The sequence below is a fragment of the Saccostrea cucullata genome, unplaced genomic scaffold (genome assembly GCF_032062105.1).
Source record: "Saccostrea cucullata isolate Sc308-1 unplaced genomic scaffold, CSIRO_AGI_Scuc_v1 ctg6079, whole genome shotgun sequence".
Lineage (NCBI taxonomy): Eukaryota > Metazoa > Mollusca > Bivalvia > Ostreida > Ostreidae > Saccostrea > Saccostrea cuccullata.
The window spans coordinates 9766-36343 of NW_026928843.1; the positions used below are offsets into that span (position 1 = coordinate 9766).

At 33.9% G+C, this 26578-nt stretch overlaps 1 long non-coding RNA gene across 1 annotated transcript; it reads right to left on the bottom strand.

The window, feature by feature from the left end:
* Positions 1-5108: 5108 nt before the first annotated feature.
* LOC134278919 (uncharacterized) lies at positions 5109-6165 on the bottom strand. Its single transcript, XR_009994544.1, has 2 exons — positions 5595-6165; positions 5109-5440 (listed from the first exon to the last, which is right to left on the bottom strand). It is a non-coding gene; the product is annotated as an uncharacterized LOC134278919 (long non-coding RNA).
* Positions 6166-26578: the final 20413 nt, after the last annotated feature.

The following is a 26578-nucleotide window of genomic DNA, read 5'->3' on the forward strand; positions in this document are numbered from 1 at the left end:
AAATAAACAGAGGTGTATGTTAACGTGAAAAATACCGTATTTTTAAATAATAGTATTGTAAATATTAAGCTGGTTCAAATGCATAATTTTGATGTAAAGAGTTCCAAAATACTTATGAGATAATTTTGAAATGAGAATATCAGGATTTTTTTAATTAGGAGTATAATAAATATCTGAAAGAAGATATCTGAGAAGTAGTTATTGCCTTTGTCACATTTTTTAAAAGATTAGAATATTTGACAAAATAGTAAAAATATACATTATTTTTTAAAAATTCTATTACTTGACAATATTTTCATAACACCTATTGAAAAACATTCTTCAAAAAAAAAAAAATTGGATCTTTTGGGTATGAATTTAAATTAACAACAGTTTTCGAAAAAAAAAAAATTATGAAATCATAGGCGGATAGAAATACCTTAAAAACGTATACGACTTTTTAACTCTATACACAACCATTTCCCACCATAAATTTTAGTCCAAGCTATTTCACCGTATACAACGGGTAACGCGGGGGAGTCGCTAAAAAGTATGGGGGAGTCGTTTTCAACGTATGGGGGAGTAGATTTCACCGCTTCGGAGTCAGAGGAGATGTGGGTCACGTCTTTTTCTGGTATATATAAGATGTATTTACAAAAAACAAATATCCCACGGAAGATGGCAATAGTTAAGCTTTATCGTGGTCATTTGTCCGGTTATCATTTACGTCTAGTTTTCTCAAACACTTCGAAACTATTTGACAGTTTTCGTATTTACGTTGATCGGGTGGTAAAAACATGCATGATTTGCACAATTTACGGCTTGCGTAGGGATTTTCACATTTAAAACAGTAAGAGAAAACGTTTATCTTTTAAATGCAACAACTTAAACTTAACTAGACTTTATAAAAATTGATAATTGAAACATTTTCTCTTCAGACAGTAACGGTTACGTAGGGGGGAGTCGTTAATGGGAAAGCACATCGCAGGGGGAGTCGCAAAATAAATTCAAATGCATATACTTAAATTGGTGTTGTTTTCATCTCTTTTATACTGCCAATACCTTTTTATGTATTCGTAGATATCTATAAATCTATGTTTGGTTATTTACTTCAAAATCTGAAGCTAAGAAAAGAGATTTTTTCGTGGCTTTATCAGTTCCAGAAAACAATCAGCAATTTAGATTACATGAACAATTGGATTATATGTCATCGGAGCACATGTGCGTGGGGACAGGACCCCCCCCCCCCTCAGTATGTAATGTTCGTCCATTTATATCGCAAAAATTTAATTCACGAGTTCACGAACCCTCACTTCCAATATGAAAGACTCTCCATAAAAAAGAACAACCCGATCAATAATTTGAAAAATTTCTAAATAATATCAAACATTTTTATTATTATTATTATTGCAAAATGCTTAAATTAAAGTAAATATTATTTGCTAATGTGTTTATACAATTTGGCTGTCAAACTGTTGTAACCTCCTTTCACCAACCCATTTTTTATTTTGCTTGTCAAAATTTTTCAGGTGAGTTGTCTGTAATTTTTGTTTGTTACACTTTTAAAAATTGTTACATAAATTTACACTAAAAAAAATAACATTTCTACTGTTTTCATAAGTCAAATATCAAATAAATAGCTGTTTGACCGTGGAGCGAGATGTTGGACCTTTTGATGAGATATTGCACCGTTTACGTCAAAGTGTGGGCGGGGTCAGCTGTCACAACTTTACGAAATTGACAGTTTTTTTAATGCAGTGAGGGTTAACAAAAATTTCATCATGATAATATCATAGGTAACCTAAAATATATTTCAAAACAGTTATCAAATGTGTTGACATCTGGCAAAACGTGTTTTCTGTTATCTTTTGAACAAAACTATTTGCCTTCGGCCTAATCGTCTTGTGCAAGCAGTTTGGTTCTTGGGTTCGACAAATCGCATGTTGCCATCGAACCATGTCTATGAATGTACGAGTATAATGCTGGTCGCCTCAGACTGATTCTGGTACAACAACCCGCCATGCTATGTGTTCACGAAACTGCGAAAAGGGGGAGGGGTAAGGGGTAAGACTTCTGAGGAACTGTATATAGATGGGGCAAGGTAAGGGAGGGTATCATGATAACGAAATGTTTACATTGAAGAAATATTTTTGTATTTCTTCTTTTCGAAGTTTTTGGTAAATCAATTTTACATTGTCATTGAAACTTCTCATTTTATTTATCATAGACATACATTTCCAGCGTTTTAGGTAATATGCAATCCAGTTCCTTCTTCAGCATTCATTCTGTACATTTACCTATGTGTATTAACCTCAGATTATCCAAAATATTCTCAATTAACATTATGATACTAATTCGTTTGTGTCTGAAGATGTGTTACTATATATGATGAATAAATAATAAATTATGAGCCTAATTGTAACAATATACCAGTTAAATTTAACCCCCTTTCCAAAGAAAACGTCTAGGGGCGTGAAGACGCGTCAGAGATCTGAGTTTTTCTAATTTAAAATCAAAGTACTGAAAGCACTCATGGGAGTTGAACGTGGTGTTAAATAAAATCTTTGATCGGGAGGTTAAGTGAGTGAACAATATTATTATTTCAAATAAAGACAACAGTTTAAGATTTTTTGAGTTGCAAAAATCTTGAGAAAGACATTCAGATTAATCGGGATTTCTGTCTATCTGTTTGTTACGCTTTAGGTATACCCATCTGTTATCCGCAATTCCTCTTACACCACTGAATGAAATTTTCATAGAATCTTTATTACATATTGCCGTTGTGCACCTTCTATTACTTTTCCATCCTACACATATATTTTGCGTTTCCCATAGCAAAACATGGACACTGCCATTATATTCATATTAGAGGCGGTTGATCATTCATATAATTCACTGCTCACAGTCTTCAAATTTGTAATATATTTTTGCAGTGCACCTTTACACATTTGTTATGAAAATTTCAGTTTTGCAGGAATAATATCAATGTTGATAAAACGTGGATTTAACACAGCATCCTTTAATTTTATGAGCTAACAGGTATGTTATATAAATGTATTTCAATTACACGAACATTATACATGGAGTACGTCAGAACTTAAATTTTTTTTATAACTGTGAAGAAAAAAAGCAATACCAAATTTAAACAAATATTTAATGAACAAACATAAAAACAGTGGTATATGTGAGAGTTTGTGTGCGTACGAGTTTTCCGGTATGTAAATGAGGTTTTCCTTTTATTAAAAAAAAACTTCATTTTGTTCTTTTTACGAAATGATTTTACGAAAACATCAGTGTCCGTTTTTTGGTTTTAACATTTATCACAGAGTACTAGATTTACCGCTTTTGGCTGGTGATACTGCTGATTTAGTAATAAATACGCATGTTTCCTAAAGTTTTTATGCATTAACGAATTCACTTAAACCAAGAAAATGTTCATGAAAAGTTTGAATAAATTCTGTGCACCGGTAAAAAAGAAATTGCTAAAAATCTGGGACCGTCGGGCGTCGGGACGACTAGATTTACCGATTGCCGTTAGTATGTAGAGTTGTCGATCGTATTTTTTTCGGTGTATGACGCCACACAAAAAATGAGTTCCATAACGAAAAACTTTTGAGGTTCTTTATAATTTAGTTTTACTTTGAACGAAATTTAATATTCAAATTAAGATTAATTTATCATTATTACATTTACTTACATTTCAAATTATGAAAATTAGATCAATTCAGGAGAAAATGACATGAACTATTTGTGGCGGATGTTTGATTTTTTTATGGAGTGGTTTTCATATTGGATGTGTGGGTTCTGAATTCGTTAATTGATTTTTTGTGATATACATGTACGAACATTATACATACTGAGGGGGTGGGGGGGGGGCTGTCCCCAAGCACATGTGCTCCGATGATATATAATCCAATTGTTCATGTAATCTAAATTGCTGATTGTTTTCTGGAACTGATAAAGCCACGAAAAAATCTCTTTTCTTAGCTTCAGATTATAAAGTAAATAACCAAACATAGATTTATAGATATCTACGAATTCAATACATAACACGCTAATTCAGAGAATTCGTGTCCCCCGCTTAGGGAAAAAGTCGGTTGCCCCTGACTGTATTTGTAGAATTATTGAATGTATACATGTATAGTGAAGCAAATAAAAAACATGTATGTCAATATGCATATAAAGATTTGATTGCTTATTCTTCATTATGTGTATAGAAAATTTTTTTATATGGGATTTTTATCATACTGTAATGATGATTTTATAACCTCATAAATTTTTCATTTCACATGCTGAATACTATCATTTAATTAAAAAAAAGGGATTAAAAAAAAAAAAAAGAACGGTTCGACCGAGATTCGATCCCGCGACCTCTCACACAAGAAGCGAGAGACATAACCACTAGACCACGGAATCGCTGTGTTTGGCGTGAAGTATATGCAGAAGTGAAGTCATTCATGTTTTCATGTTCGGTATTCTCAAAATTTTACACAATCCATGGTGTTTGATTTATTTAGCCTTTATTAAACAGTTCTAATAGATGTAATAAGAACATAAAGTCAGCCGAGAACCTCCCAGATAGCAAGACATAGTTGGGCCAACGTTGGCCCAATTTTTTTTCCAACGTTGGCCCACTGTTGGTAACCTTACGTTGGCCCACGGTAATTTTGCTCATCGGCCCAACGTTGGTCCAACATGTTGGCATATTGTTGGGCCAACGTAGGTATAATTGTATGCCAACTAAAAGCCAACCTTAACAACTGTTTGGTTAGGTTGGCCCAACGTTGGCCCTATGTTGAAATGTGATGAAATGTCAGATGACACCTTAACAATTGTTGGCCCAACGTTGGCCCTATGTTAAAATGTCAGATGGCATAGTTATTAGTGTATGCCAACTAACAGCCAACCTTAACAACTGGTTGGTTAGGTTGGCCCAATGTGACCCTTTTTTTACAATGTCAGATGGCAAATTGTTGGGCCAACGTAGTTATTACATAGAAACATTTGGAATTGTTTAAGTGATTCTTTTACATAAACCTATTTTATGACTGTTTAAAATAATTAATACACAATTCAATCTGCATTCATAATGCATACATGGACATGTTCAATGAAAACATTACTAATGATTCACTCTGATAATATTTTATATACATCAATTCAATCATAATTTACAAAATAAATTTTAAGATAGACAATAGAGGTAATTTATGAAAAATTATCAATTAAAAGTTCTTAATCAGGGCTCACTTCCTTTATTATAGTCCTTTTGTTGTATTCCCGCTCTTTTCCCGTCCCTTCGTCCCCTCCCGTTTTCTTTATCTTGATCTTTGTCACACGGACTCATACTTTATACACTTCTTTATGCATGGTCTTCGATTTCATTGTTTTTTTTACATGTACCGCCACAACATTTGTTTTCCTTGCAGTCTCTGACTGAATTTCTTTGTTACAATCGTGTCTGTAATAGACAGTTAAGAATTAGATAGATAGAAACAACTTAAAAGATGTTATTTAACCTTAACTTACACTGCTTGTTTGCAAAAACACGACAAGAATGAATTCCGAGTCAATTTTAACACTTAACCTGAATAAATAAGAATAAATATACTTACATCGCTTCTAAATGCAGCTGTATAGCAAGTGTATAATCCACAAATTTAAATTTCACTTCTTCTTGCTTGCCCTGCATTATCACCACCTGTGAGCAATTGAATCTGACAGCTCACCCCACAGTTTGGTCACGTGATAGCGAACGCTTAACTTTTGTTTCAATTTAATTATAAAGCCGTGTCATTTTGATTTATGTATATGTAGGCTTCATTCACATCCTGTTCCTGAGAACGTATTTAATCTCTAAATTCTCATGAATACACCGCTCATAAAAAAAAATCATAATTTCAAGGGTTTTATTTCAAATAAATAATCATGCATGTGCACAATTCAAAAAATATAATAAAACACTCTTTGGTGCTGTGATCACTTAAGTTAAAATTTAAAAATATTGAATATATCAGATCTAAACAAAAACAGTCATCCAACAAACATCGCAGTGGGCCAACGTTGGGCCAACGTTGGGCCAACATTCTACTACCAACTTTAAAAGACACTTTCTTTAAGGGTGTATTACAAACATCGGGCCAACGTTGGGCCAACATACTACTACCAACTTTAAAAGACACTTTCGTTAAGGGTGTATTACAAACATCGGGCCAACGTTGGGCCAACATACAACTACCAACTTTATAAGCTTGCTTACAACTTTAAAGGACGCTTCTTTCAAGGGTGAATTAAAACATCAGGCAAACATTCGAGCCCAACATGGGACATTACGCTCCTTACCCTTGGGAAGTAAAGTGAATGGAAATTGTTAACCTTGGGAAGTAAAGTGAATGGAAGTTGCTAACGTTGGACCAACGTTGGGCCAACATAGGAATTCTGTCATGGTCGAAAAGGTTGGCATAGTGACATTGGTCCAAATGTTGGCCCAACGTTGTTCCCCCAACGCCAACCATACAACCTTTTGCCAATGTTGGCCCAACATAGTCTTGCTATCTGGGCTGTTTTATACGCAAAAAACTCTCCTCATGCCCCTGCGCTAAAAATAGCGACATGTAATTCTATAAATACTAATAAAACAATCGGGGCTGGGGCCCTCCCAAGGGACAAAGTTGTCCTAGGGAGTTTTGATATAAAATTACATTGCATAAGCTCAAAATCTTCTTGAAATATGCCCCAAAATAATAGTATTACACACAGGCAGAATGTATAAATTTACGACCTTGAACTTTGACCCTTTGACCTCAATATCAATAGGGTCTTCATTAGGCCACAGGGAGTTGTTATATAAAATTTCATTGCAATAGCTCAAATGGTTCTAGAGATATCGTGTGGAAACGAAAGTGTTTTAACAGACAGAATTTGCTTATTTATGACCTTGACCTTTGACCTTTTGACCTCAAAATCAATAGGGGTCTTCTTTAGTCCATAGGAGTTGCTATGCTAAATTTCATTGCAAAAGCTCGAAAGCGTTACCAGACAGAAAGACGGAAGGAGCGGATGGACGGACGGACGGACTCAACGGACAAACCCAAATTAATATCCCCCACTTTTCAAGCGGGGGACAAAAGGTATTGGCAGATAAAAGAGATGAAAACAACACCAATTTAAGTATATGCATTTGACTTCATTTTTGCAACTCCCCCTGCGATGTGCTTTCCCATTAACGACTCCCCCCTACGTAACCGTTACTGTCTGAAGAGAAAATGTCTTAATTATCAATTTTTATAAAGTCTAGTTAAGTTTAAGTTGCTGCATTTAAAAGATAAACGTTTTCTCTTACTGTTTTAAATGTGAGAATCCCTACGCAAGACGTAGATTGTGCAAATCATGCTTGTTTTTACCACCCGATCAACATGAATATGAAAACTGTCAAATAATTTCGAAGTGTTTGAGAAAACTAGACGTATAGGATAACCGGACAAATGACCACGATAAAGCTTAACTATTGCCATCTTCCGTGGGATATTTGTTTTTTGTAAATACATCTTATATATACCGAAAAAGACGTGACCCACATCTCCTCCGACTCCGAAGCGGTGAAAATCTACTCCCCCATACTTTTAAAACCACTCCCCCATCCTTTTTAGCGACTCCCCCGCGTTACCCGTTGTATACGGTGTATTTGATATCATTGACAACTGCTTTTTCAATAAAGATGGAACTCTTGAGGATGAATTCTTCTGATCAATTTACCCTAAGTGGGTCTTCGTACTTAGACATGTCGTAAAATTCAAACTCATAACAATTAAAAACAAATTTTTAAAGTTTTAATGATTTACATGTTTAACTATATTTTATTTTTAAATACAAAATCTTTCTATGTTGTATTGATGACCAAGACGTATGCAAAATAATTACGATATTTACGACATAGGCCAAAGAAGTGAACTCGACATGATCGAGAGGAGAAAGACGGGATTGCCCCTTTCAAAGCTATAGGAATGCCGAATGACACACCGTTAAAAGTATTCTCGATAAAAGAGTCGAAGCAGAAATTTTAAAACATTTTAAAAATCGCCGATATCACAATCAGGCCATGTACATTCTCCAAAGCGGCTCCCCAAACATGCCAGCCTAGAGCGCCGAAGTGTGCTGACGTCACGTTCCAGTAGCAGTGGAAAAGCGAAAATGTAGATTTCCAGTGCTTTCAAACTTATTGAAAATAGCACTGTTTATGCATTATAGAAACAAAAGTTTTTAAGTACCTGGTATACTGGCACATCGCAAACTGAAACATTGCATAAACATGTCCCATACATACATGTAACGGCCAAAATGCTCACCTGGGCTAATTGGGAATAAATTGATGATATGTTGATCTCATAAAATTATACAATTATAGCTATATTTTAAGGTAAATGCGATGATTTTCAGAATCTTAAAGGAGTAAACGATTTATCGAGCCTAAAGGGTTAGGTAAACATTGTTTTTCGATGATGGAAATCATCGTACTGACAGAAAAACTTTTCAGCAGTATTGTATATTTTTTATATCATTATGTCGTTACCCCGATTATCCTGGATTTCTTTATAGGTTTAACTACCGTTGAGGACGGCGAAATACTAAGTTTATTGGTTTTTTCCAGTTTATCCAACTATTTTTATCGAACTATTACAGCACAAAACAATCTTTGTTAAAGGAAGTAACGTATTTCAAACTTACATTTGAGATAATAGATTGATTTCTCATACAAACTTCATTGTTCCGTTATTTTTTTAGTTTATAAATATTAAAAAATTGAAATAAATTTAAATAAAATGTAAAAGCAAGTGTGAGTTTTTTAAATGTAAGAACCAAGACAAATAAAATGATTTAACATTTAGACTTTATGAGTTTTCTCACATATATAAATAGAGTTACTTAGAAAAATGGCTGTGTACAGTCATAAAATATGTATAATTCGATATGATTAACCAAGAGATGTCTCAAACGTTTTGCAATTAACGGAATAACAGTTCAAATATATACACCTGAAGACAGATGATAAATCCAGAAAGCGCTTGTGTTAAATGAAATTTGAAAACTGCATTTTCTTTTTCTTTTATAATTATTTTAATCTGTGAACTATATATATATTTAAAATACTATTATAAACAAGCTGTGTTTGTGAAACACTATGCGCCCGGCGTAACCAAAATTAAAAAAAGTTTTTTTTTTGCATATAGGTGACAGTCAAGGTCACAAGGCCATTGAACTTTAAATTCTTTGAAAGAACTCGATGTGTGTATTATGCATAATAAATATAAAGTTTATATCTTTCATGGTTCAAAAGTTATGGTAAAGGTTAAAGTTTGTAGAAAAAAGCTATTTTTAACATATAGGTCACAGTCAAGGTCATTGACCCTGGTGTCATTTGAAAGAGCTTTATTAGTGGAGTATGCATACCAAGTATGGAGTTTCTATCTTTCATGGTTAAAAAGTTATGTCGAAGGTTAAAGTTTGTAGACAGACAAACAGATAGACAGGGCAAAAACAATATACGTCCCGGACCTATCAAATTTGGGCACATAAAAAAATCATTTTTAGACTGGATGCCCCAGGAGGGGGGCTGGTACTTCTTTAGCTACAGGATCATCCAGTAGTTTTACATCAGATACTTTGCTAATTGTCTTTATATCAAAACCTCCACATGTACGGTGACCTGTATCTTCCTGATGAAGTTGACGAGAAGGAATGGGTAAGACAATCGACATCATCTTTAATATAAAAAAAAACTTTAAAACGAAAAATCAACACTAAAGATGTATTATATACAAGTGTTGTTTTCAAAGTAGTTTTAAGATGTTAAATTAATCTGCTCTCTGATTCGAAATGTAACATTTTTATGATTTTTATGGTTTAATTTAATTAAATTTGGTTTAGTTTATACTACTCAGCAACAAAATGGTCGCTGATGCCTTTGACCTCTAGTTTTATGTAAACAATACTAAAGAGGTGGGTAGCATGACGAAGGGTTGTCCCCTTCTGCAACACCCGAATTAATTCCCATTCTTGATGTTTCTCTCGATGAAAGTTTATCGAATATTATGAGTGAATTGAAACGAGATTTGTCTGCACTTTCTACCATCGGCTCATACATTCAACTTGTCGTTGGCTCGGATATATTTTCCATTTGTATGCTTATGTCTGAGTTTTGAGATAAATATTTACCAAATCAATGTAGAACATTACTTAATTTAAAAAAAAAAATCTTGAAAATATTTCGTTTTATGCGTTATGTCAAAATTCCTGGATGATAGTCCATTGCAGAGGTGTCTGAGAGAGAAGAGCGAACGACAACTCTACATAGGAGATTGTCCCGTCTGCAGAAATTTCAGAAATTATTTCGTATAAACTGAAGTCCAAGTCAAAAGTGAACCCAAATTTATTGATTTGAAATTTAACAATGTTGAAACTTTTAAAACACTCTCTGTCTGTCTCTCTGCTCGTCTGTTTAAAAAGATTTTTAAAAGTATGTCTGACATACTTTTAAATCATTTATCTCTGGCCATAACTTTTGAATGTTTTGCACCATGGCTTGCATGCTTTACATATATGTATTCTTTGTGTAACTTAAGAACGGTTTGGACCATACATGCCATATATATAGTCTATATCTCTCACGGTTCAAAAGTTATGGCAAAGATTATAGTTGACAACAGACAGACAAACAGATACACAGACAAACATATAGCTAAACAGACAAGGATAAAAACAATATACCTCTCGAATCGATAGGTGCATAAAAATGACTGAGTCGTTTCCAGTATGGCGACCAACGGGAAGTAATTCTTGTTAAATTCAGGCCTATCGAAAACTACCTCAAATGTCCAGTTTTTTGTTTTTTGTTTTTTTTTTTTTTAAAAAAAGCGAGGGGATTTTTTACAATTAATTGCGAAAATGATCAAGGATCGATGATTTGGAATTTCTAAAGAAACCACAATCGATATATCTACAGTCTACTAGTATTTGAAAGTGGATACGTATGAAAGAATGAGTGCACTTAAGCTATGAGAGTTGGAACCTTTTCGGCTACCCATTTTAAGCTTAACATTACAATATATCGTTAAATTAATCTATGATTAATGTGCAAGCCATGCTTTTGATATTTATTTCTAGAATTTTTTGTCATACATATTTCTATAATTACAGAAAATGTAATTGAAAAGAACATGTAAAAGCCTTAAATTCCGGAAATTTGAACGGGACCACTTTCGAGTCTAAGGTATCCGCAAATAGGCGGAGTCATTTAAACAACATGGTTGTGGAATGTAAACATGAGCACATACAATGTATGATTTTTTTCGCACTACGAATTTAAATGGAGAAAAGAGAGATCTTGTTGATTTTATGGTGCACAATTATCAATAATAATAATAATAATATATATATATAAGCAGAAAACAGGCAAATTATTTTATATCCTTCCACATTTAAGAATAAAAATGCAAAACAAAAGTAAATTCAGCACTGGTGTCCACAGCATGTGATTATGAAATGATTCTGATGATAAGGCATGGGGTAGATGTCTCGCTCTACAGACCATAATACAGAGGCGACATAAGCCTATAGATACATGTACTTCTATTTTACACTGTAATACCAGAAATCTTTCCAAACACCCCTAATGTAAAGCATAAAGTTAAATAAGAGACATATGATCTTCAAACCCTATTAAAATTTGTGCAAAAATATCCCATAGTTTGAAGTTGGAAGAACAAAAGATACTGTTACAATAGAGACTTACACACAATGAAATGTTCAATGAAAGCATTATAGCGTATCGAACAGCAGAATGTCACGTGATTAAGGTGATTACAATATCAATCGTTGATGCACGGTGACCGGTTAATTTAGTAGTTATCTCGACCCTAGTTTAGGGACATTTTTTTTAAATAAGATATGAGCCGCAACTTGGCCACGTTGTCCTTTGGATATGTATATAAGTTTAAGTTAAAATGCACATTATGTGCAAATAAGAAAAATGGCCAAGTTGCGGCTGATGTAAACAAAGTCGTTGAAAACTGGTATGCATATGAATAACAATAGAAATGAGACAAAATTATTAGAACCCCGTCTCAAAAGCTGGTGTCAGCTGGCATTGTTTAATACTTTCATGTTATATATTATACCAAAACCTGCTCTTAAGATATTGTTTAATACCTATAAAACATAACTTGAATGAATTTTGGAATCTTATTTTGCGCAAAACATTGGGTTCCAACTTCCATAGCTTAAGTGCAGTCATTCTTTATCATTCCCAAAACTGATGACGTAATACTCAGATTTCGGGGGGCAATTTTTCCCCCTGCAATCATATATGTACGAGTACACTTTAGTTTGCTAGACCTCTACTTCTACTACTTCTACTACCAATATCATAGCTGCTGACAGAACTGAACAAAAAAGACATTTTAACATGATTTTTTTCATGAAATTATTAACATCCATATTATATTAAGGATTATCTCTCTTATTATAGAATATCGGGAGGCCCAGGTTCGATTCCCGTTTGCAGCGCCGCGCGTCTACTACCTTTTAGTAAGAAAAAAACTAAGTCCCGTCGCCAAGCGCTCGGCATTAGAATTGGAAGTCATGGGTATTTCGGGTATGACCTTTGAAGTCCTAAAATGGGATGTTAAACAGTATAAAATCAATCAATCAATCTTATTAAAATATGATGAACATTAAGTTACCTCAACAGTAGAGCTTTCATGTTCTTTTTTAGGTTTTCCATTCTCTTCTCGTACATTTGAAGGTACACTATCGTGTCCTTTCTGGGAGAAACAGCTTCCCATAGCTGTTACACTACAGCTAATAGGCGGAACAGAACTAAAATAGAAATAAGTTGTTTATGAATCATATAGTTACAATTTCAACAAAAAATACAGTCATGCATCATGTTCATTAAATACAAGAGTAAGTACAGCTGAATTCGTCACTGATGTCCAAATAACGTCGATTTACTTACATAGGCTACTCAAAAAAAGTCTTGAGTGAATTTCAGGGGTTGACGGGTTTCTGTGTGAAAACTACAATAACGAAACTCTTCATTTTATACCATATATCACTTGCATTAACGATAGTGTAGTAATTGTACATGCCAAGTTTGGGAAAAATTTTACGTCCAGATATTCTTAAGAAACTGTCTTAAAATACAGTAACATTTACTATAAGATTATGAAGAAAAGTGCTTTTGTTCAAACAATAATTATTATTTATTATTTAAGGAGACTAATACTATATCATTGTACATAAGAGTATATTTATTTGCTATAGGGGGCATCTCAAAATGCCAAAACTTAAAGAGATTATCCTGTTTTTATAGAGTGCGTGTACTACAAAATCTGACGGACAAAACGGATTATATTAAAACGTAATAAAAATTAAGAAACTTTAGAAATGCAGACATAGCTTTAAATTACACGAGGATTATTCCCATCCCAATTTCAATATTCCTCGCCCTCTGACGTCAAACACAACGGCAGCTGCACGAGATTTACATGCATATTTGGCTTTTTTAGCGTCAGACTCAGAGACAGATACGCACGAGATTTGCATGCATATTAGGCCTCCTTAGCTACTGACCATTGACCTGCCTAATTTACATTCCAGCAGAATTATCAAGAAATTAACTCCGCTAACTTTCAAAGAGTTATCAAAGAGAGAAAAATTAGAAAGGGAAATATTGATCTATATGACTGACCATGCATTTGCTACTTTTGACGAAGAACAGCTTAAAATACAAATGCAAACAACATGAAGTTACAGAATGGATTATCCATATTTTTTTTTAAATATTTGTGCCTCGAAGCAACAGAAAACCCCAAAACGTAGATAGCAAGAGGACATTGACCGAAAGTTGTCACAACAACAGTGTTAGTTATGTTGGGCCAATGTTGGTAATTAAGTTGGCCCAATATTTGATCTTTTGCTCATCGAAGCTGTAACTGTTCATGTTGTTTTCATTTGTATTTTAAGCTGGTCTTCGTCGCAAGCAGAAAATTCATGAAAATTCATTGGTCAGTCATGTCTTTCAAGCTGCCGAAATTTTAAATTTGTACTAAACTACTAAACACGAGGACAAATTTATGGTTCCTAGCGTATTAGATTAGCGATAAGACTTCTCTTAGCATTAAGATACATGTACTAGTATCTCTGATGTTCTCTATTGTAAAGAGATGACACACCTACCATCTCTCTCTCTCTTTCTCTCTCTCTCTCTTTCTCTCTCTCAAACACACAATACTCACCAAGAACTGCTTATACAAATATACCACAAGGCGTTTGATTGTAAAGATTACTTTCATCTGAGTTTTTTTTCCCTGTTTTGTTGAATGTTAAGCTAACATGTCCCTTTCTATTAGAAATGAGGAATTTAATATGGTTGGGAAAATCCCTTATCAGTCCATTATACAAAACTGTTTAAATACAGGACCCCAAAAGATTATTACTGGATCAATAATTCAGGGTTATCTTTAAACATTTTTATGTCCCTGTAATAAGAGATTTGGGGTTATAAAGTTTTTGCCCTGTCCGCCCGTCTAGATCTGTCTGTTAAATTTTGTCTGCAACAAATTTAACCTCGCCCATAACTTTTGACTGGGTGGGGCTATGCTTCCATATTTCAGGTTTATTCTTTGTGACAAAACCTTAAGTTTCTTTGGGAACAACCAAATTAACAAATGTAACTTCTTGACCCTGTCCTTAGAGTTTGACCCACTTTTACAAAAGATTTCCACACTTTAACTTTGGCCATAACTTTTTAACAGTTTGTGCAAGGGCTTTCATATACTTCACGTTGTATTCATTGAGACAAGGCCTTTCGATTGGATTAAATAATTTTACCTTTTAACCTTGACCTTAGATTTTGACCCACTTTTAAAAAAACTTTATAACCCTGGTCATAACTTTTGAACGGTCAATTACTATTCAATGCATGCATGACATCTGATTCCACCTTCTGATGTTTTCTAGGCTCCGCGTTTTGCCTGGTTCGATTTGTACTGCTTCATTAGGATGTTGAGTTTGATTTCTCTTCATATCTATTTTCATTCAAGAATATTTAGAAGGACCGTATCCTGAAATTAAAATAAAATAGCGTATAATTCACCTGTGAGAATGATTTAATACATAAGTGGTCCCAACCTATCACCACATGTAAGTGGGAGTTGGGGTTGGTATAATTGGAACAAAATTAATTCTACATGTACACTAAAAAGGATGCTTACTAAGGATGCCATCTACCTACCTAGTCCTTGTTGTACCCGGGGGCACTTAGGGCAAGGGTTTTCATTCCTCTCTGTTCTTTGCTATCTTCTCCATCTCTCTTCAAGTAAGAATTATGTTCTTTATTCCTTTTCTACCGTTCGCCTCCGTGTTGTTTTTGGTTGGCCTCTTCTCCTTCTCGCTTCTGGAGTTCATCTTAAAGCCACTCTTGTGATGCCATTTGTTGGCTTTCCCCTAGACATGGCCTATCCATCTCCACCTGTATTTTCCTATTAAGGTTCTCATGTCTGTGGTTTTGTTGTTTAATATAAATTTTTGTTATAAAATTCCTCAAGATCTCTCTAAGGCACCCGATATGAAAACCTTTCATGACACTTTCTGTCATCCTTCAGCATTCATGCAGCAACATACAGAGGACAGAAAGCACACAGCTATTATACAATTCCATTTTAAAGCATGTATGTCTGCTGACGCTGCTTGACTTCCATTCTTAAGCTTGACATTAGGATCCCCTGGTTTTAGACCTAATCTTGATACGTGTATTATGTTCTTGTTAGCAACGCCATCAGGTGTTACTACACCTCTAGGTGTGTAAAATATGATACATGTATCCTTAATATCTTATGAATTTTTCTCCATTCAGTTGTATTTAGGGTGGCCATGGACTATTTGTATTTAGGGACATTAAGGTAGAATGCCACACCAATTTTTTATTTTATAGATCTTTTAGTCATCCTTTTTAAACAATGGTTTCAGCAGTGAAAGACCGACATTAGCTCTTAATTATTTTATATATTTTTTTTGTATTTTTTCAAAGAAAACGAAAAAAGTTTATTACATCCAAATTAAGTGCTTTCTTGTAAAAATGTTGCTGTAAATGAATGCATCACATGAATACCTTATAAAATATGCAAAGAAAGTCTGGTTAGACTTTTTAATTTTTTTTATAAAAAATTATTTATGAAAATAAAACACATTATTTGTGAATATTTTTTAAACCTATGGTTAAAAACACCATAAAACTAGTCACAACTAAGGACAACATGTTTGTCAATCATATTTTTAAAAGAAATTGAAACGAAATTGAGAAATTTTAGAAAAATTTAAATTTTTTTTTAATATTTGGACCTAACCCGATCAAAATTAAACTGATCCCGATCAAAATTAACTCAAAATGAATAGAATGCTAATTTTTTGCCTCTTCAAGTATTTACAATGAAGAAATCTATTTTATTGTCAGGATCTATAAGGTTTTAACCCTTATAACCCTAATCAGACTAGTTTTTTTAGGAAAATGCTATTTATTTCCAATAATTGTACAATTATGGTCGGGATGGTTTAATTTTGCTCGGGATTTTCCAAAATTAAAAAAAAATTAATTTCTTTAAAATTTCTCAATTTGTTTCAATTTCTTTTATAAATATGATTAATGAACATGTTCTTCCAGTTGTGGCTTTTTTTAAGAATATTTTAACCACAAGTTTAAAGAATATTCACAAATTATGTGTTTTATTTTCATAAATAATTTTTTAAAAAAAAAATTTAAAATATAACCAGACTTTTTTAACATATTTTTTAGGTACATGTAATGATTCTTTACAGCAAAATTTTTAAAAAAAGCTTTAATTTGGATGTAATGAATTTTTTTCGTTTTCTTTGAAAAAATAAAAAAAATTCATGTAAAATAAATAAAGTTTATATCGGCCTTTCCTGCTAAACCTTGTTTTAAAAGGTTGACTCGAGATCTAAAAAAAAAAGTTGGTGTGGCATTCCCCCTTAATTACTTCATTTTTCTTCATGTTCATCGATGATTATTACGGCGCCCTGGAGGGCCAGGTAAAAAAATATTTTTATTTGTTGGACAAATTAGAAATTCGTTCGGACGAATTAGTTATTTGTTCGGACAAATTGATTTGTTGGGACAAATTAAATTCGTTCGAACGTTTTTAAAATTTTGTTCGGACAAATAAGTTATTTGTTCGGACAAATTAGTTCTTTGTACGGACAAATTAGAAATTCGTTGGACGAATTAGATATTCGTTCGGAAAAATTTAAAAATTCGTTCGGACAATTAGTTATTTGTAACAATTAGAAATTCGTTCGGACGAATTAGTTATTTGTTCGGACAATTGATTCGTTCGGACAAATTAGAAATTCCTTCGGACAAATAAGTTATTTGTACGGACAAATTAAAATTCATAGACGAATTAATTATTTTTCGGACAAATTAGAGAAATTGTGAACAACTGTCAGGACACCCGTTTAATGTGCATTTGACCAAAACGTTTCATTTTAATTTGATTCTTTGCAAAATAACTTTACTGAACAATATTATCAATAAATATTTTGAAGATAAGTCGTTTTAATGTTGATCTCTTTCTTATAATTTTTATGTACATATTCACTACCCTGCAATTATTAATCATGGCATGTAAATGATTTTTGAAATACATTTCTGATACATATGTCGCCGATTCGGCGTAAAACATTCAATCAATCAATCTTGTACATATGCGGTGTATAAAATGAAAAAAGGTCCTCATTGAGTTTTTAATTAAATATTCCTGTTTGTGAACTAAGGAAACTTCACAAAAATGAATTGATGTTTGATCCCAGGTTGTTCCCATGCCCGGGCCGGTGAATTAAGATGTGAACCGGTAATTGGTATATTCCCTATTTTTTTAGAGCATAATTATAGCCCCCTCCCCTTATTGGAGAGGTTCATGTAGTTGAAAAAAACTATTTAATTTCACTTACAGCATTTCTTCATTTTGTTTTTTTTTTTTACATTTGAGTACCAGTTCGAAGGTTTGATAGGCCAATGACTCACATAAAAAGGGGAATTATGAAACAAACCTTTTTTATGGGGAAAATAAATCATGAATGAATGAAATTAAAAATTTTTCAATTAACAACCCCCCCCCCCCCCCTTTCCCTCCTCTATTTAAAAACGATCGATTTTCTTAATCATTGAGAAGCTTAACCTGCATTAAATTAGGATATGTTTTTAAATTTTACTGCTCTTTCTATGAACAAACATGTATTCATCTATTTTTTTATCCTTTTCCCGGAAAAGGGCGTGTATTTAATTTGGTCAATATTATACCTGCATGTTTTTAAATCATGCGCTTTTTCCCATATCTAAATATAAAATAAAATTTATTAGATACTTAAAAATAGTTTTTAACGATCTTAGAAAAAATCCATTGGAGATGGACTTATGAGATTCCCTCTTTTTGTTCCTTTATCACAAAATACTTAAATGTGGGAACAGCGGTATAGAAGCAAAACTATACAAATGTCCTAGGTAGTAAGCCCCACCTTTAAAAAAAATTAGCCCATCGAATAAGAGGCTCGATATTTTGAGTCCGAAGTTTATTTAATATAAATTAATACAATACAGCAACGTAGCATCGTATTTGAAAGTGTTGGGGGGGGGGGGGGTGGGGAAAAAAAAAGCTACCTGAAAAGTTGATGAGCAAAAAAAAAGGGGGGACTCAGGGAAAAATTGCCCCAAATTGACAGTCCTATTTCGTGGGGGGGGGGGGGGACTTTTTCCCAAAGCCATTTTTTTCCGTACTAATTGCCTGCAGTATGAATAAAAACCTTAAGGAGTGGATCTCATCTTTTCAAAGAAGCGGTAACTGACCACTGGCACCCCCGTGTTCCAATTTTAAAACCACCAGCAAAAGTTGGTCTGGGAAACCAGATCAGGGATTGGGGTAAAAGATGTTTGAAAAGAAGTAACTGACCCTCTGAATTTTAAAAGTGGGATCTCAGATAATATACTTTAGAATGGCAGACTTTAGGCCTATAATAAATACCGATATAAACCATTGTTTCCAAATATTTACAATCAACACACCCGACTTTAATAGCACATGTCTAGTTGCTACGTGTGTATGTATGGTCCAAAGAGCTATTTAGGTATTAAAAAGGGATGAATCCTCCTGAATAGACAAATTGTATATCTCTCTTTACAAGATAATATGTGCAAACATCTAATTTGTCCGAACAAATATCTAATCCGTCCGAACAAATAACTAATTCGTCCGAACAATTCCTAATTTTCCGAACGAATATCTAATTCGTCCGAACAAATAACTAATTCGTCCAACGAATATCTAATTCGTCCGAACAAATAACTAATTCGTCCGAAAGAAATTTCTAATTTGTCCGAACAAATATCTAATTTGTCCGAACAAATAACTTATTTGTCCGAACAAATTTCTAATTCGTCCGAACGAATATCTTATTCGTCCGAACAAATAACTAATTCGTCCGAACGAACTTCTAATTTGTCCGAACAAATATCTAATTTGTCCGAACAAATAAATAATTCGTCCAACAATTTCTAATTTGTCCGAACAATTAGATAACTAATTCGTCCGAACGAACTTCCAATTTGTCCGAACAAATAAAAATATTTTCTTTACCTGGCCCTCCAGCGGCGCCGTAGATTATCCCATTTTAATGGCATTTATTAAAATTAGATGTTTTTCTTTGCATTTGCTTTTCCAGATGAGATACAAGAATTGTACAGTTGATATTCAATTATATATTTTGTTAATAATTTATATTTGATAAGCGCGCATTGCTAATCAAACACAGTGCTGTTTTTGTGAATGAGTGCTTTGTGTGAAATTCAATGACTTGTTAAAAAGTCACCAGATGATTCTATCTTTAGCTTACCAACCGACCAGGTATACGAGTACGTTCAGTGGACCAATGACACACCTCTATCTGATAATTAATATGCATGTATACTAACTTCCTGCATATTAAAAGTGTTTTTCCCACCAAATAAAAAATCCATTAGCTTCTACCTTCATGGTGTTCGAGGTCCCACCATTTATGAAATGTTTAAGTCATCGAGTTTTACGATGTCTTGATATCAAGTGCCTGTGCTTGATAACTAAAATATTCATTATTTTATTCTACTGGATATCTGGTTTATTCTACTGAAACAAATTTCGATAATACGTAACATATCTTATGAACACGTACAGCGACTTCTCATGTTGTATATTTGTAACATCATAGCAGTGTTTTTGTGTTGTACTTGTCTCTTGTTCATGTGTTCTGTGTTTCTAGATTTCTTTTTGTTATCCGCGATAAAACATAAAATTGAACCCAGCGTTTTCTCTAAAACAATTGACCCTGCGACATATATAATTAAAAGGAAATTAAAACACTTCTCGCAAAGAAATTAATTAATACATGGATCTTCTTACATGCGATATCTATGAGGCGCCGTTTTGGTATTTACTGGCAAAAAGTGATATCACCTATTCGACTAGATATCATTTTTTCGAATAGGTATATCACCTACTTGAATATGCGACATCATCAATTCAAATTGGTGATGCGCATATTCAAGCTGAATAGATGATATCACCTATTCAAACTAAACTGTCCAAATGGGACAAAATACCCCCGCTGGGTTTTTCAGAAGTAAGTTTATCCATAATAAAGATATGTATCAAACATGAATTATGAAATTTTTCTTCCAGTGACCTTGAACTTCCCCCTAAATGACCTTTGGTCAAGGTCATGACACACCCTAAGGTCATGGACAATCTTTGTGTGAAATGAGAACCTACCAATTTTATCCATAAGAAAGATATGGACAGGACACAAATTATGAAATTTTTCATCCAGTCACCTTGAACTTCCCCAAATGACCTTGGGTCAAGGTCAAGACACATTCTTAGGGTCATGGGCATTCTTTGTGTGAAATGAGATCCTACCACGTTTATACATAAGAAAGAAATGGACCGGACACGAATTATGAAATTTTTCTTTGGTCAAGGTCATGACACACCCTTGGGTTATGGGCAATTTTTGTGTGAAATGAGAACCTACCAAATTTATCCATAAGGAAGATATGGACCGGACACGAATTATAAAATTGTTCTACCAGTGACCTTAAAATTCTCCAAATGACCTTGGGTCAAGGTCATGACACACCCATAGGTCATGGGCAATCTTTGTGTTGAGTAGTAGATTCTAATGTCCCTCCGTAAGAAAGATATAGACCGGACATGTTTGCACAGACAGATAGACAGACGGACAGACAGCTAAACAGACGGACAAGTTGATTCCTATATACCCCCCAAACTTCGTTTGCAGGGGGTATAATAAGTTATAACACCAATTCGAATTGGTGATATCACCTTTTTGAATTTCTTTCAACAAGAAATAATGAATGATCCCTATAATATATCTAGATTACCCTTGGTACCATGAAAATTTGGACTTCCCAGTTTTCATGCGTTTTTTATGATTTTTCTTATAATGGGTGATCAGAGAGCTGGGTTATCTTTTAGATTAGGTGAGCTTAGTAATGAGGTCAAGATCAAAGGAAACGTCAAGGTAAAAAGTAGGTTAATTTAGTACGTATCAGAATATTAAGTTCGACTACTAGTACTCTTTGAATAGTTTCTTTAAAACTGAGTCTAACACTTGTTTAAGATAAGTGAATTCAAGGTTAAAGGAAAGGTCAAAGTAAACCAGAAGTCTCTGTCGAGAAGAAGCTCAACTGGTTTATACTTATAAACAAAGGAAGAGAAAAGTAGCAGCTGTGACTTGAGACTTCAAAACAGGAATCAATAAAAAAAATGATCCTTGACACTCAACAAAATAAAAACTGATGCACAGAATTATGTATCTTAGTGTAGTCTACTTATGTGCCAAGTTATATTAAAATCGGACCAAAACTAAAGGAGGAGTAGCATTTGAAAGAATTTCACAGAAATATCTATTTTTAGCAACCATGGCAACACTGTTCATCAAAATCAAAAACCGATGCACAGAATTATGTATCTTAGTGTAGTCTACTTGTGTGCCACATTATATTGAAATCAGGACAAAACTGGTGGACAGTAGTATTTAAAATAAAATTTCACAGAAATTTCTATTTTTAGTAAAAATGGCAACACCGTTCATCGAAATCAAAAACCGATGCACAGAATCATGTATCTTAGTGTAGTCTACTTGTGTGCCAAGTTATTTGAAATCGGACTAAAACTGTAGGAGGAGTAGCATTTTGAGAGTAATTTACAGAAATTTCTATTTTTAGGGATCATGGAAACACCGTTCATCGAAATCAAAAGCCAGTGTACAGTATTATGTATCTTTGTGTAGTCTACTTGTATGCCTTATATTAAAATCAGGCAAAAACTGTAAGCGGAGTAGTATTTTTAAAGTATTTCACAGAAAATTCTATTTTTAGTAACCGTGGCAACACCGTCATCGAAATCAAAAACCGATGCACAGAATTATGTATCTTAATGTAGTCTACTTTTGTGCCAATTTATATTGAAATGGGACCAAAATTGTAAGAGGAGTAGCATTTTGAAAGTTCACAGAAATTTCTATTTTTAGTAACCATGGCAACACCGTTCATCGAAATCAAAAACCGATGCACAGAATTATGTATCTTCGTGTAGCCTACTTGTGTGCCATGTTATATTTAAATCGGACCAAAACTGTAAGAGGAGTAGCATTTTGAAAGAAGTTCATAGAAATTTCTACTTTTACCCAGATAGCAAGACTATGTTGGGCCAACGTTGGCAAGAGGTTGTTGTGTGGGCGTTGGGGGAACAAAGTTGGGCCAACGTTGGACCAATGTCACCATGCCAACCTTCTCGACCATGACAATATTCTTATGTTGGCCCAACGTTGGCCCAACGTTAGCAACTTCCATTCACTTTACTTCCAAAGTAAGGAGGGGTGTTGATGTTGGCCCAATGTTGGCCCACTGTTTGTAATACACCCTTAAAGAAAGTGTTTTTAACGTTGGTAGTAGCATGTTGGCCCAACATTGGCCCAATGTTTGTAATACACCCTTAAAGAAAGTGTCTTTTAAAGTTGGTAGAAGTATGTTGGCCCAATGTTTGTTATACTTCCATAAAGAATGCTTCTTATCAAGTTGATAGTAGTATGTTGGCCCAACGTTGGCCCAATGTTTGTAATACATCCTTAAACGAAGTGTTTTTAAAGTTGGTAGTAGTATGTTGGCCCAACATTGGCCCAATGTTTGTAGTACACCCTTAGAGAAAGTATCTTTTAAAGTTGGTAGTATGTTGGCCCAGCGTTGACCCGATGTTTGAAATACACCCACCTAGAAAGTGTCTTATCAAGTTGGTAGTAGTCTGTTGGCCCGACGTTGGCCCGATGTTAGCACGAGTGTTCTTTTGTTTAGGTGTTTCAAAGATGGAATATTTATATTGGGCCAACGGTGTCCCAATTATTATACTGCCAACTAAATGATGGGTGTCATTTTTAGCTGCTGAACATTACGTTGGGACAACGTTGGTTCTAATTAAGTTTTAATTAAGATGCACATTTTGAAATAGATATGAGTATGTCCATGCTTTTAATTGGATGATTGCTCACAGGTGGTGGTACATGTAGACTGAAAATCCAGGGCAAGCATGCAAGAAGAAGTGAAATTTAAATTTGTGGATTATACACTTGCTATACAGCTGCATTTAGAAGCGATGTAAGTATAATTATTCTTATTTATTCAGGTTAACTGTTAAGATTGATTCGGAATTCATTCTTTTCATGTTTTTGCACACAAGCACTGTAAGTTAAGGTTAAATATGTTTCTATCTAATTCTTAACTGTCTATTACAGACACAATTGTAACAAGGAAATTAAGATGCACTAATAGTATAATACATTATTCTCTTTATTAAAAGATTTAATTTAAGTAATATTTATAAGTTGGACCAGTAATTGTATTGTTTCTAATATCAAACTATTTTGTATTTTCAGTCAGAGACTGTAAGGAAAACAAATGTGGCGGTAAATAGCAATGAAATCGAAGACCATGCGTAAAGGAATGTAAAAAGTACAAGTACGTATGATAAAGATCAAGATGAAGAAAACGGGAGGCGACGACGGGACAAAAAAGCGGGAATACAACAAAAGGACAGTGATAGAGGAATTACGTGAGCCCTGATTAAGAACTTTGAATTGCATGAATTAGCTCTATTGTGTATTCTAAAATTTATTTTGTAAATGATGATGTATTGATTTGATGTATATAAAATATTTTCACAGTGAATCATTAGTAATGTTTTCATTGAACATGTCCATGTATACATTATGAAGGGAGATTGAATTGTGTATTTTTTTTTTAAACAGTCATAAAATAGGTTAATGTTAAGCATTACTTAACCATTTGCAAATGTTTCTATGTAATAACTACGTTGGCCCAACAATTTGCCATCTGACATTGTAAAAAAGAGTCACCATTGAGTCAACCTAACCAACCAGTTGTTAAGGTTGGCTGTTAGTTTGGGAAACACTAAAAACTACGTTGGCCCAACAATATGCCATCGCACATTTCAACAAAGGGCCAACGTTGGGCCAACCTAACCAAGCAGTTATTAAGGTTGGCTGTTAGTTGTCGTACAATTAAACTTACGTTGGCCCAACAATATGCCAACATGTTCGACCAACGTTGGGGCCGATGAGCAAAATTACCGTGGGCCAACGTTGGAAAAAAAATTGGGCCAACGTTGGCCCCCAAATATGTCTTGCTATCTGGGTAGTAACCATGGCAACACCATACATCGAAATCATAAACCGATGCACAGAATTATGTATCTTAATGTAGTCTACTTTTGTGCCAATTTATATTGAAATCGGACCAAAATTGTAAGAGGAGTAGCATTTTGAAAGAAGTTCACAGAAATTTCTATTTTTAGTAACCATGGCAAAACCGTTCATCGAAATCAAAAACCGATGCACAGAATTATGTATCTTAGTGTAGTCTACTTGTGTGCCATGTTATATTGAAATCGGACCAAAACTCTAATAGGAGTAGCATTTTGAAAAATTGTTTACAGACAAACAGACGGACAGACAGACAGACGGACGGAAGACGGACCATTCTATGCATAAGCTCTTCTGGTCTCAGTAGAGCTTTTTAGCCAGTAGAGCTAAAATGTTGATGAAGTTGAATAGCTTACGTCAGTGTGTACCAGCCTATGAAGTTTGAATAGTTTCTTTGAAACTGAGCTACATGCAAAGCAGGACGAAATTACAGAAGGATGGGAGGTCAGAAAGATGAAATATAGAAAAGAGTGACATGACAAATTCTTGGCAGGACTTTACAACTCACATTTATGAAATAACAGCCATAAGCTTTAGCTAAAAGCCTAAAATTTTTTTTTAATTAAACAATGCAAGTCTGCATGACAATAATAAGTCATATGGAAAAAAGTTTCTCCTTTCGAAAATTGTCTTTTAGTCATGAGAAAGTATGAGTGGAAGGTTGGACAGGGATGATTACAAAACCCCTTAGTTGCATTACGTTATTATAAGTACAGACAGTTATCATTATTCATGGGAAAGTGATGCAAAGAAGTAAGTTTTAATAATAATAATAATCTTTCAAGCAAATGTACAAAATTAATACACATGAAAAATAATAATTTTATTTTCATTTTATACATTCTGACAGACAAACTTTGAAAGAAAACTGCCCCTCTCCTCAAATGCAGTTTGAACATCTCATGTTTACTTCGACATGCACATATTGATTGTTGTCTTCAACAATTCTTTAAACCATTTTAAAAATGCTCAAAAAGCTTTAATAGCATACATGTAATATGTATTCATAAAGTAATGTACACATCAAATAAAAAGTGTGTGTATATTGATATAAAAAAGTACGTAAGGGTTGCCCGCAACCCTGTGTCTCGCCTGCTGTCGCTGTGGTTAGTAAGAAATGATTGTCTGATAAACTGAAGCATTTATTGACATTTCAGAAGGAATAACTCAAAAATACAATAATAAAGAAATGGAACAGCTGACTTAATATCTAATCCCTTGGCGATTATATTGGCATTTATATATATATACATATACCCTGTAAATTCACAAATTATTGTGATGTTTTTATTATTGCGAATATTGCAACGTGTTATGAGTCGCAATAATTTGAACTTGATTTTGAAATCAAATCCACTGTATATGTATCAAGTCATTCATGCAGAAAATGTAGGTGAAGATTCCTAATTATGGTACTGATATTGTTGGTTACCCATGATGTGTAGACTGACAAATTATCATGCCACTATAAGTTATAGTTGCTGAGATATGGACCTCCACCATAAATTTATGCAAAGTCACTCATGCGGAAAAATGTAGGTCAAGATGACCTAATTCTGGTACAGGCGTTTGTGGTTACCCATGATGTATCCACTGACAAATTATCATGCCACTATAAGTTATAGTTGCTGAGATATGGACCGCCACCATAAATTTATGCAAAGTCACTCATGCGGAAAAATGTAGGTCAAGATGACCT